This window comes from Dipteris shenzhenensis, chromosome 30, assembly GCF_047967505.1.
Source record: "Dipteris shenzhenensis isolate YYH24624 ecotype China chromosome 30, Dip_SZ_1.0, whole genome shotgun sequence".
Taxonomy (NCBI): domain Eukaryota; kingdom Viridiplantae; phylum Streptophyta; class Polypodiopsida; order Gleicheniales; family Dipteridaceae; genus Dipteris; species Dipteris shenzhenensis.
Window position 1 is genome coordinate 31,638,209 of NC_141625.1, and position 9,927 is coordinate 31,648,135.

The window sequence follows — 9,927 nt, forward strand, 5'->3', positions numbered from 1 at the left end:
GAGATCCACCTCCCAGGTTTTTCCTAAAACCGTGAAGTTTTAAGGCCAAAACCTAACTAAAACATGAAAAGCTTAAAGGATTTTTGAAATTGAAAAGTAAATTTATGAGTTACACTCCAAAATTTGCAGTCTCAAGATTGGAATTTTTTATTAATCATTGGCAGTTGGCAATCGGCATTAGTGATAACGCCAAATTACCTGCTGGCCGTCGATGCTCTCTAGACTATGGAAGTCAAGGCTCAATGGAATGCAGCTGGCTCTCGACACTCTGTAGACTAGGAATCCATTTTCCTTCAAAAGCCCCGCATCTATATATATATCTTTGTACAGATGCAGCGTCTTGTCCATCAGTATTCTCCTACAGCCATGCAGCATTCTCCTACAGCCATGCAAACAACCCCCCACCGCTGCCCCTTCCTCATCTTCACCTTGCTTCTCCTCCTCCTTCAGAACATCACCACCATAGCCCAGGATTGCACCTCCATCCCTACGTCTGGCTCTCGACCCATCAACGGGGCCATCAGCATTATCAAGGGTGTCAACTATTACCAACTCTTCGAGACCTGGGCGGCTCCCGCTGCTGGCCTTGATATTGTCTCGTACACGACACCTGCTACGGATGCACTCTCGGCTGCAGGCATCATCATAGGTCATTATGCCATTGCCATACCGTCTCACGATAAGAATACGAAGAGGATTTAGCTTCGGAAGTCGACGTCTGACTCGGTTGTTTTACTAATATACGTCGTATCCGCAGATCGTTCAGCATAAATTTCATTTACAGATAGTGCGCCTCTTATATGGTTTCGTGTGAGCATACAGCTCGAAGTATCGAGCGCTATTCTGTTCTAGAACGACACTTGAGCACCTATGACGATCTCTTTGCAGGGGTCATAGTCGAGCTATTCTCCGGGACAGCGGTCTACAACAGTGCCGCTGACGGATGCTGGAATGTGCAGGGAAACTTCTGCCTCACAGGCGGTAAGATGATCAACTATGGCTGCAATGGGGACTCTTCACCACCGTGAACTTCAAGTTCGGCGCCACCACTCCCGATAGCGACGGGTGGAGCCAGATTGGCGCAGAGCCATGTGGGTTAGCCCGCTGCTTGTACGTTGGTTCGACCCAGGGAGATCCTCTTTTCGCAACGGACTGCGACGAATCTGGCAGTGATGATACCCAGAAGTTTATGTTTCTGCCCGTCGGCGGTTCTAATTTCCTATTCATCCATAAGGTCACCGCCCAGTGCTTGTACCTAGCATCGGATGGCATTCGAACTACCACCTGTAATGTCGACGTGAGGCTCAATTCTTCCCCATGTACCTCTAACAACAGTAGTAGTAGGGCTGCATTACAAGTTCGCTCGTTCGCTTCGAGTACCTAATCACGTATACTTTTGCACACGGGCTGACTGATGAGATCCATAGACTATTGCTTATTGATGCGTACCAACTCGTTGTGCTTGCGTCCAGGATGAAACACAGCTGTTCCAATGGTGCGACCACGTCTCCAGACAATGTGTCGTTCCAAGCGGGCCGATCTTCAATCCATGTTAAAGATGACCCTCAAAGCGCTTCGAGCTCATTACTACGAAGCACGTTATCACTACGTGCGACAAGGACGAGAGGCGTCCCATGGTCACTTGCAACGCCTGTGTGTCATACTAGACTAGAATGTTTGAGATAACCACCGTCCAACTAAATTCTCTTAAGAGGTGTAAATTGTTTTTACATACATCTACATCCGTGTATAGATATGAACCCATTTTTTAAAAAATAAAATCATTATTTGTTCTTGCACTTGGTAAGCTTATTTTCTTGCTTTTCCATTTATAGTTATCGTCATAATTGGTATTACAAATATTGTGAGAAATACCAACTTCAAAATGTGAATGCAAACATATTAGAGTTTCATGTATATCATTTTGTTGTGTCTCATTCAACTCATCGGTATCCCCCACATTATGTTGGTGAAGGGATAGCTAGAGATCACTATCTCACATGAGAGCCTCCATATGAGAAAGACAATATGCTAAATATGAGGATCCAAATTCTTGATAGGTAGGCTGGATTTTTTTCCAAAAGACAGGAGTCCTAAATAGGATGCAAATGACAAGAACCATGTATGTAGGATGACTAGGTTGTAAATAGGGCTAATTACCTTGACTACTAAAGGAAATTAGGATCCAAAACCTGGGGCGCCAACTCAATATATAATATGTTACTACCCTCGTCTAAAATCCAAGATATGGGGGGACAAGGTCCATATATAATATGCATGGATTTCCTTAAAAATTTTCAAATATGCAAGGGAAAGATGTGAAATTTTCAGGTCCCCCCTCCCACAAAATATAAGGCATATAGCTTGAAAAATATGCAAGATTTTCAGATTTGTACATATTTCTCATAATATGTGAGGCCCAAGGGGGGGGGTCTTTTGAATGAGGGGGGTTAAAATAAAAAATACACTAAAATATGAAAACCTTTCTCTTTTCAAATTAATGTAACTTTTTGATGTGTTACCCAAATTTCAAGGTGTAAAGACATATTTAAAGCTCTTTTAGTGTAGAGGACAACCATATTAATTTGAATAATTTTTACTCATGGCATATTATTAAATTCATCTCATACTCAAGATTTGGATAGGTTTTCTTACTAAAGGGAGTTGGTGCCCCAGGCTCGAAAATTGAATTATACACACCATTGAATCTGAGGACACCACAAAAGGACCATACTAGGGAAAATGAAAAAATCCCACAAATTTGAAACTCTTTAAATTGGAACTAAAATATGCAATTTTATATCTATTTTGTTCAATGGAGCTTGCTTCAGATTTTCAACTTATGTTTCTTTTATGTTAGTGACTCTTCTCATGGTTTGTGGAATCTTTACAACCGAATTGGACTGAACACATTTGTGTGCATTCAAATGAGCTAAGGTCAATTTAGTAATTTGCATGCTACTCACTATTGTGTATTCTTTTGTGATTAGCAACTTGGATGATTTGATCATCCTTGCACAAAAATATCATATTTAAGGACCACTAGACCTAGTTGGCGCATGAAGGGTCTTCCAAAAATAACAACATAATCATATGGTTGCCCATAGAAATCCATTACCACAAACTAAACATAGTAGGTAAGGCCAAAGGTTTTTATCTTAATGTCCCTCAGCAACCCTATCAGTTGGATGGTTTTCTGTTGGCTAATTTGACAACTAGGGTGGTGTTTTTGAAGATGAGCCTTTGCCATTTAGCCTAGCATTGTTTAGTGATGATGCTAACACTAGCTCCTCTATCCAAGATTTCCATGTAATTCTTGCTTTGGTAGGTAATTGGGAGCACAATGTTGATGACGTTATCGCTCTTAAAGTATTGACCTAGCTTATTAATTAGAATCTTTAGTAGGCCTAGTTCCTCTATGGAGACTTCGTACAACCTTGGTGGCCACCTCTTGGGGTGTGACAATATATCTTTTCATCCAATCAGATAGGTCTCTCTAGAGGATAGGATTCCCCCTCAATAGAGCTACTATAGGCATTTTAACTTCTTTGGACAAGAAGGCGGTGAGCCCTACTACATCTCAAAGTTGGGTGATGGTTCTTGGCCTTTCTATTGTTACACTTCCTCAAAGCCATAAAAGGATGTATGATCCTCCTCCACATCCCAGTAGCACCTAGTGTCCTCAAACATGTTTTGCCTTGAGAGACTTCCCTATCGAAGTGCGCTCTTAGCCCTCCTACCTTCTTTAGTGTAGGGGTGGCCTTAGGGGACTTGCTTTGGGTTTGGTGTCTTGGGTGTATGGTATCCCTACCCTTACCAATCCGGAGCCTTTCTTCAAATCTTTCCTGGCATTCACAAACTAGGTATTGTGCCTCTTTAAGCATTGCTTCTCAATTTTAGGGTCAGGATATTCACTGCACACCTTTGAGCTTAAACCCTACTCTTGTCGCCATCTTTTCAATCTCATGAAGAGCTAACGAAGGATAGTAAGCAATATGCCAAGTGACAAGTGAGCAATCATTTAATAAAAAAAGATTTTTTTTGCTAGGTTAAAAAGTGACAGCATTGATGTATGTGTGGATACAAGCTTTAAAAAAATCAATATAAGCAATATAATTTGAGATCGATACTTACAAATTGGGCCTTCCATGAATCAACACCCCTTGCTCCAAAATGCATGCTTCCATATTGCTCCATCTGGATCTTTCGTGCCTCCACGCGCTATAACAGACTGGGGTCCTCCCTCGCTGACTTCAGTGCTTTCTTCCACTCACGCTTGTGAGTGGTGTGGGGTGGGCCCCTTAGTGGTTGACCTCCCTCGAGCCTGGCAAGCTAACTCCGCTAGTGCCTGCCTCTTAAGCAAAGATCTTTTATTGCCAAGTATCATAACAATCTTTGACTTGGCCATTTATCTGTGAACTGATGATTGGGGGGGTTAGGATACCTAGAGCGAACAACAGCAAGGGTCTCATCAGCCAACCTCTTTGGCTGGTCTTTGTAGTGGATAAAGCAATCTCTGTAATTGTTAGCAATTACAGAGCACATGAAGGCCATGATATCCTTCCCCCGTGCATCCATCAAGATGCATCCTGTCTAAGTGATGTCATAGAATATTGTACCATCACTCGGAGGCACGTCTAAATCATCTAAATCATCATTGTCCCCACCACCACCCCTCCCAAAGCATTGTGCCATGCATCCCCCACCACTCTCCCTACTACTACGCTTGCTACCGTGTCGTGTCGAGCTAATACACTGGCCACTCATAGCTGGAGACTGCACGGGACTACGTGGACCACTCGTAGCTGGAGAACCGAGTCTCGACTGCACAAGAGTACGCCGATGGCTCTACGAGATAGAAGGACCTCCTGACGGCATGGGGGAAGGGGCATAAGATGACATGGCAGAAGGGACATAAGACGGCATGGGGAAAGGGGCATAAGGCATGGGAGATGGGCCCACGCTGTGTAGCTAGCTGGGCTATGCTGACTCCGCTGGGGTAATCTCAGCTGGTGTGGGGTGCTTTCGAGTCTGTAGTGCTGACTCCTAGGGGGTGTTTAGAGTACCCATCATATACCCGTATAACTCTGCAGGACTAGGAGGGTGCCCTAAAAGGTTATATAATTCTCTAAAAATAGACTCCTAGAGATCAGGTGAGCCCGAAGAGCTTCCTGGCCACATGATGAACTGGAAAAAAGAAAAAAAGACGATTATTGATGAGTTGAGAAGAAAGGGGAAGGGAAGAAAAGATTAATGTCGGAGTGCGCATCTATAGACGCGTCTAAGAAGCGCGTCTATAACTCACTCTAAGATGTGCCTATAGACGCGCTCCGACAAATAGACTTTTCTAAAAAGTAGAAAAGGACATGCGCCTGACACATAAACGTAACACTGATACCCAAATCATGCGTTTCTTGGATACGAGAAAGTACAAATCCAAAGAGAGCAAACTTCCAAAAAAGATCAACTGCAAAAAGACTTACCTTGGATAGAGGTGTGGAAGGTTCTTCTCCTTTTTCGAAGTTGCTTCTCTTCCTTGTTCACCTTCTTCTCCTTTAAGCTTGGAAGTAAGTGTGGATGCCTTCCTCATAAGCGTCGAAACTATGGATCTGCTAATAGCAAAGCAAGCAAGCTGCGTGAAGTATAAGTAATGTGAAGGAAAGCAAAGCAAGCACACTAAAAGCAAATTTAAATGCCGCATCTATAGGTGCATCTATACACGCATCTAAATACATAGAGTAGACGCAGTTTTAGACGCACTTGTAGACACGCACCACAGAATAGACAGACATGGTTTTAGATGCGCTTGTAGATGTGCACCACAGAACAGACAGACACAATTTTAGACGTGCCACAGAGTTTAAAATTAAATATTTGAAGAAAAGCAAATTTTTTTGGGTTGTTTGTTTGTAGGATGTCTCCATCTTCAACAAGTAGCTCCAGTGAGGATGAATCCCTCCATATCCACCATAGCGAAATGTGGTTGGAGCAAAAAATCAAATGTATGTGTGATCGACGTCGAGGAAACATGTATCGTGCATGCAAGATTACACTCAATCACATCTCAAAGTATGGAGAATGGGATGTGATCATAAACATGGTAAGTGTTAAAGAAGATGCACACAATCTGTCTTTCCACTATCATAAGTGGAGAACCATTCCCTATGGGGAGTAACATGGAGTGAAGCACCAGAATCCAAAATCTAATCCTGGGAATATGCATCATGTAAAGTGGTAAGCAACTCTGCAGATAAACTAGACATGAAGAGAATGTCATTGTCACTATCATGTGTGACTGCATTGATCTCCTCGATCTTCAGTTTTCCTTTGTCCTCCCTTGGACTCTCTTCCTTCTTATTTGCACCCCAATTTGCATTCTTTTTCTTATCCTTTTGCTCTCTTTTTAGCTTATAGCAATCCTTTTTCATATAGCCCTTCTTGCCACAGTGGTAACACTCAATGTTCTGTGCCCTGGATTTGCTACGAGACTTCCCTCTTTCTTGGGACTTCCCCTTGAACTGTGATCTGCCCCTTTGCACATTTAAGGCTGCATCCTACTTGTTGTCATCCATAGACTTCCATCTAATCTCCTCGGCCAACAAGCTACCCACAACATCATCAAATTTTAGTACTCCACTAGGTACAGAGTTATTGACAGTTGTACGGAAGGTATCCCATGAGGATGGCAATGAACATAAGAGAAATATTGCCTTAGTCTTCGCATCAAAATTCATCTTCTGAGCCTGAAGCTGGCTGAAAATAATATTGAATTCATTCAAGTGAGCAGCAATGGAGACCCCTTCCTTCATCTGCAGCTCAAACAACCTCTTCATGAGGTAAACTTTATTAGAGGCAATTTCCTTCTCATAAGTGGCACAAGTTTCTTCCACAAATCTTCCGTAGTTTGCTCATTTACTACTGTGAAATAAACTGACTCTGCAAGATGAAGTCTAATAGTAGACTTTGCTAATGCATCCAACTCATTCCAATCATCCTCAGACATATCTACATGCTTAGCTTCGATCCTTGCCAAGGGTTTAATCTGCTTCTTTTGAATAAGCACATCCCTTATTTGTTCTTTCCACAAAGAAAAGTTTGTCCCATCAAACTTTTTAATGCTGAAAAACTCCTTCTCAGACATGGAAGAGGATGCCATAATGCAAATGAAACAAAATCCCAAATGCTAGTGCCTATAAGAGAGAATCACACCAAATACCAGGTGCACCCAAATTTGTATGCCACAATAGAGTGAAATGTCACTAAAACTCAAAGCTCAAAGCATCAAAAGATACAGCTGACTCATGTGCATGTACTATGCATACATATGAGCAAATCTGGCCCAAAAGAAAATGCAAACTGCAATGGCAATCCAAAATGCCAATAAGTGCCAAATGGCTCAAGCATAAACACCATTCATGGGCATATGCATCAATAATATCTCATCCAAGAGAGCATAACACTATCAGTGCATCACCTGTAATGTGTCAAAGCTGTCCCTCAGCATAAAATAGCATCCATGTGCAAAGCGTCCATAAAAATAGCATCCCACAAGGCAATTTGGGCCTATTAGTGCATCCAATAAGGATCGCAATGCATCCAAATGGCCTATAAAATCATCCATTGCAACCCAATGCACACCACGAATGAGCGCACATGGCTCAAACTGTAACCAATTTGATCTGCATAAGGTATGCTCAAGAATTCATGGTCCTATGGTAATGGCCACTATTGAAAATAGAACCTGAGATGCCTCAAAACATGGGTGCCATTGCATAATCGAACTCAGCAAGAAAATCTGCAAATATCTCTCTTCTGCTAGAACTCCAAAATCCCAACCGATGAGTGAGAAATGGGAGTCAACACTTATCCACTGCCATGTGACATAAATCTAAGGTTTCAAAACCTTAGAATGAAAAATGCATAACCGAGGGATGAAATCCAATACATAGAGATCTATAACTCTGAAAATACTCCACCGAATCATGCAAGAACTGACAGGCAGGAGTTTTTGGGCATCTGGAACACAATGGGATAGATGGTTTTGGAAACCGTGGTCTCAATCACTCGGTCCAACACACGGACTAAAAAACGTTTTTGGAAATAGAACTGTTTGTAAACTCCACCGAAGTGTGAATGATGAGCAACATAAAAGTTTTATGAGCTCCTGAGTCCACCGAAACTGACAGATCTACAAATGGTTGCTCCAAACTTGAGTTCCAACACCCGGCCAGAAAAACGTAGAAACTGACACAGTGAGTCAGAAATCCAATGAAATGATCCCAAATTCAAGAATAAATGTGTTTCCAAGCTCCTGAAGTGAAATGGACACCAAAAGCAAGCAATAGTTACCTCTACAAGTCAATACGGAGTCTCTGTCATCGAACGGAATAGGGAAAAGCTTTAAAAACGACTTTTTCTTTGAAAACACTTAATAGGCTCTCAAAACCACTTCGCAAAACCAAAGTGACTTTCCAAAGGTTCCTTCAAGGTCTCTGTGCACTTAGATGCAAGTAAAATCACCCACAAAGCTTCCCACAGAGCTTCTCCTTCTTCCTACAGAGCTGCTGAGCTTCCAAGCATTCACGCATGCTCAGCTAGATCACCCGAGCTCTAATACCAGTTGAGAGTGCTCTCAACAAACGTGGAACAGAAGAGGGAGAGAGAGAAACAGAGAGCCACACAAGTTTTTGGTGGGTGCAGAACACCCTAATCTTCTTTTTCATTCATTTATATATGTGTTTGAGTATTTTACATAACTGGGGTAAAGGCATAGTGACCTTTAACCCCCACACTATCATAGGTTAAAAAAATGGACAAATGCTTTGTTAGCACTAACTCCATAGGAGGGAGTGCTTTAAATAGTGGACGTTTGATTGTCCGTTTGGGAATTTTCCATATGTATTCTTGTTAAGATTTTAAAGTTAAAAAATCCTTAGTTTTTCCCAAAAAAAATTGCCCTAAATCAAACAAGGTGTTCCAAAGAAGGAGTGATTCTAAAAATAAGGCTATGCAAGGTCATTAATGAGGTTCTTGTTGTTATTTAGTGTGCCAATCTCCAGTGGTTTGTTTAGCAATTCAACTTTTGTTTATTGTTTCGTTTCTTTTGTTCATTCATCTCTAGCACAAGTTTGCTTCAATATTATCTTTGTTTGCACCATTGGGCTACACCTGGTGAGCACCAAAGACTGAGTTGCTCACAGACTGAGCTAGAAGGGGTTGGAAACCCTAACCCCAATCCTAAAGGGTTTGTATATATTCATCACTAATACTAGTGTACAATTAGTCATTTGTGGTGTGCTCTCTAGCTGTGCCCTCTTTCCTCATCTCCACTCTTCTCCTCTCCTCTCCCCATATTTGTTCATGGTATCAAAGTGCCCTTGCCTTCCGCTGAGGCATTGCGATCTATATGAGAGCATGAGAGATTGATCGATTGAGATTTCTTGTTTCTTGAGTGTCCATTTTTGTGAGAGAAAAATTACATTCAGTGAGAGTATTCTTTGAAAAAAAATTTACATCCATTGTTTTTCCACTACCACTTTCTTCCCTAAATCGTACATTTCTTGAAACCCGACCTTCCACAGTTCAGTAAGAAGACTTCAAAAATTTTAGAGGCATTGGCCAATTGATCGGTGGGGAGATTGCACATTATTTGATTTTACACTCACATGCTAACATTGTAAAGCCTATTGGCTATTTTCTCGCATTGGGGACATCATTTGATCCTTGTAAAGCCTCTTGGCTACTCCTAGCATATTTTTCCATGAGCCTTGTAACATATTGGATCTATATTACAGTTCTATCTTCACCGACAATTCAAATTACAATTGATACAGACAGTCTTTTGCAATTGATTCAGATAGTGTTTTTCACAGGCACTTTGAGGACAATCTTGTACCATGTCTACAACTACAATTTGGAGGCATGTTC

At 41.7% G+C, this 9,927-nt stretch overlaps 1 pseudogene; it reads left to right on the forward strand.

Moving 5' to 3' along the window:
* The first annotated feature begins 366 nt into the window (after positions 1 to 366).
* Positions 367 to 1,556, forward strand: LOC147881985 (uncharacterized; annotated as a pseudogene).
* Positions 1,557 to 9,927: the final 8,371 nt, after the last annotated feature.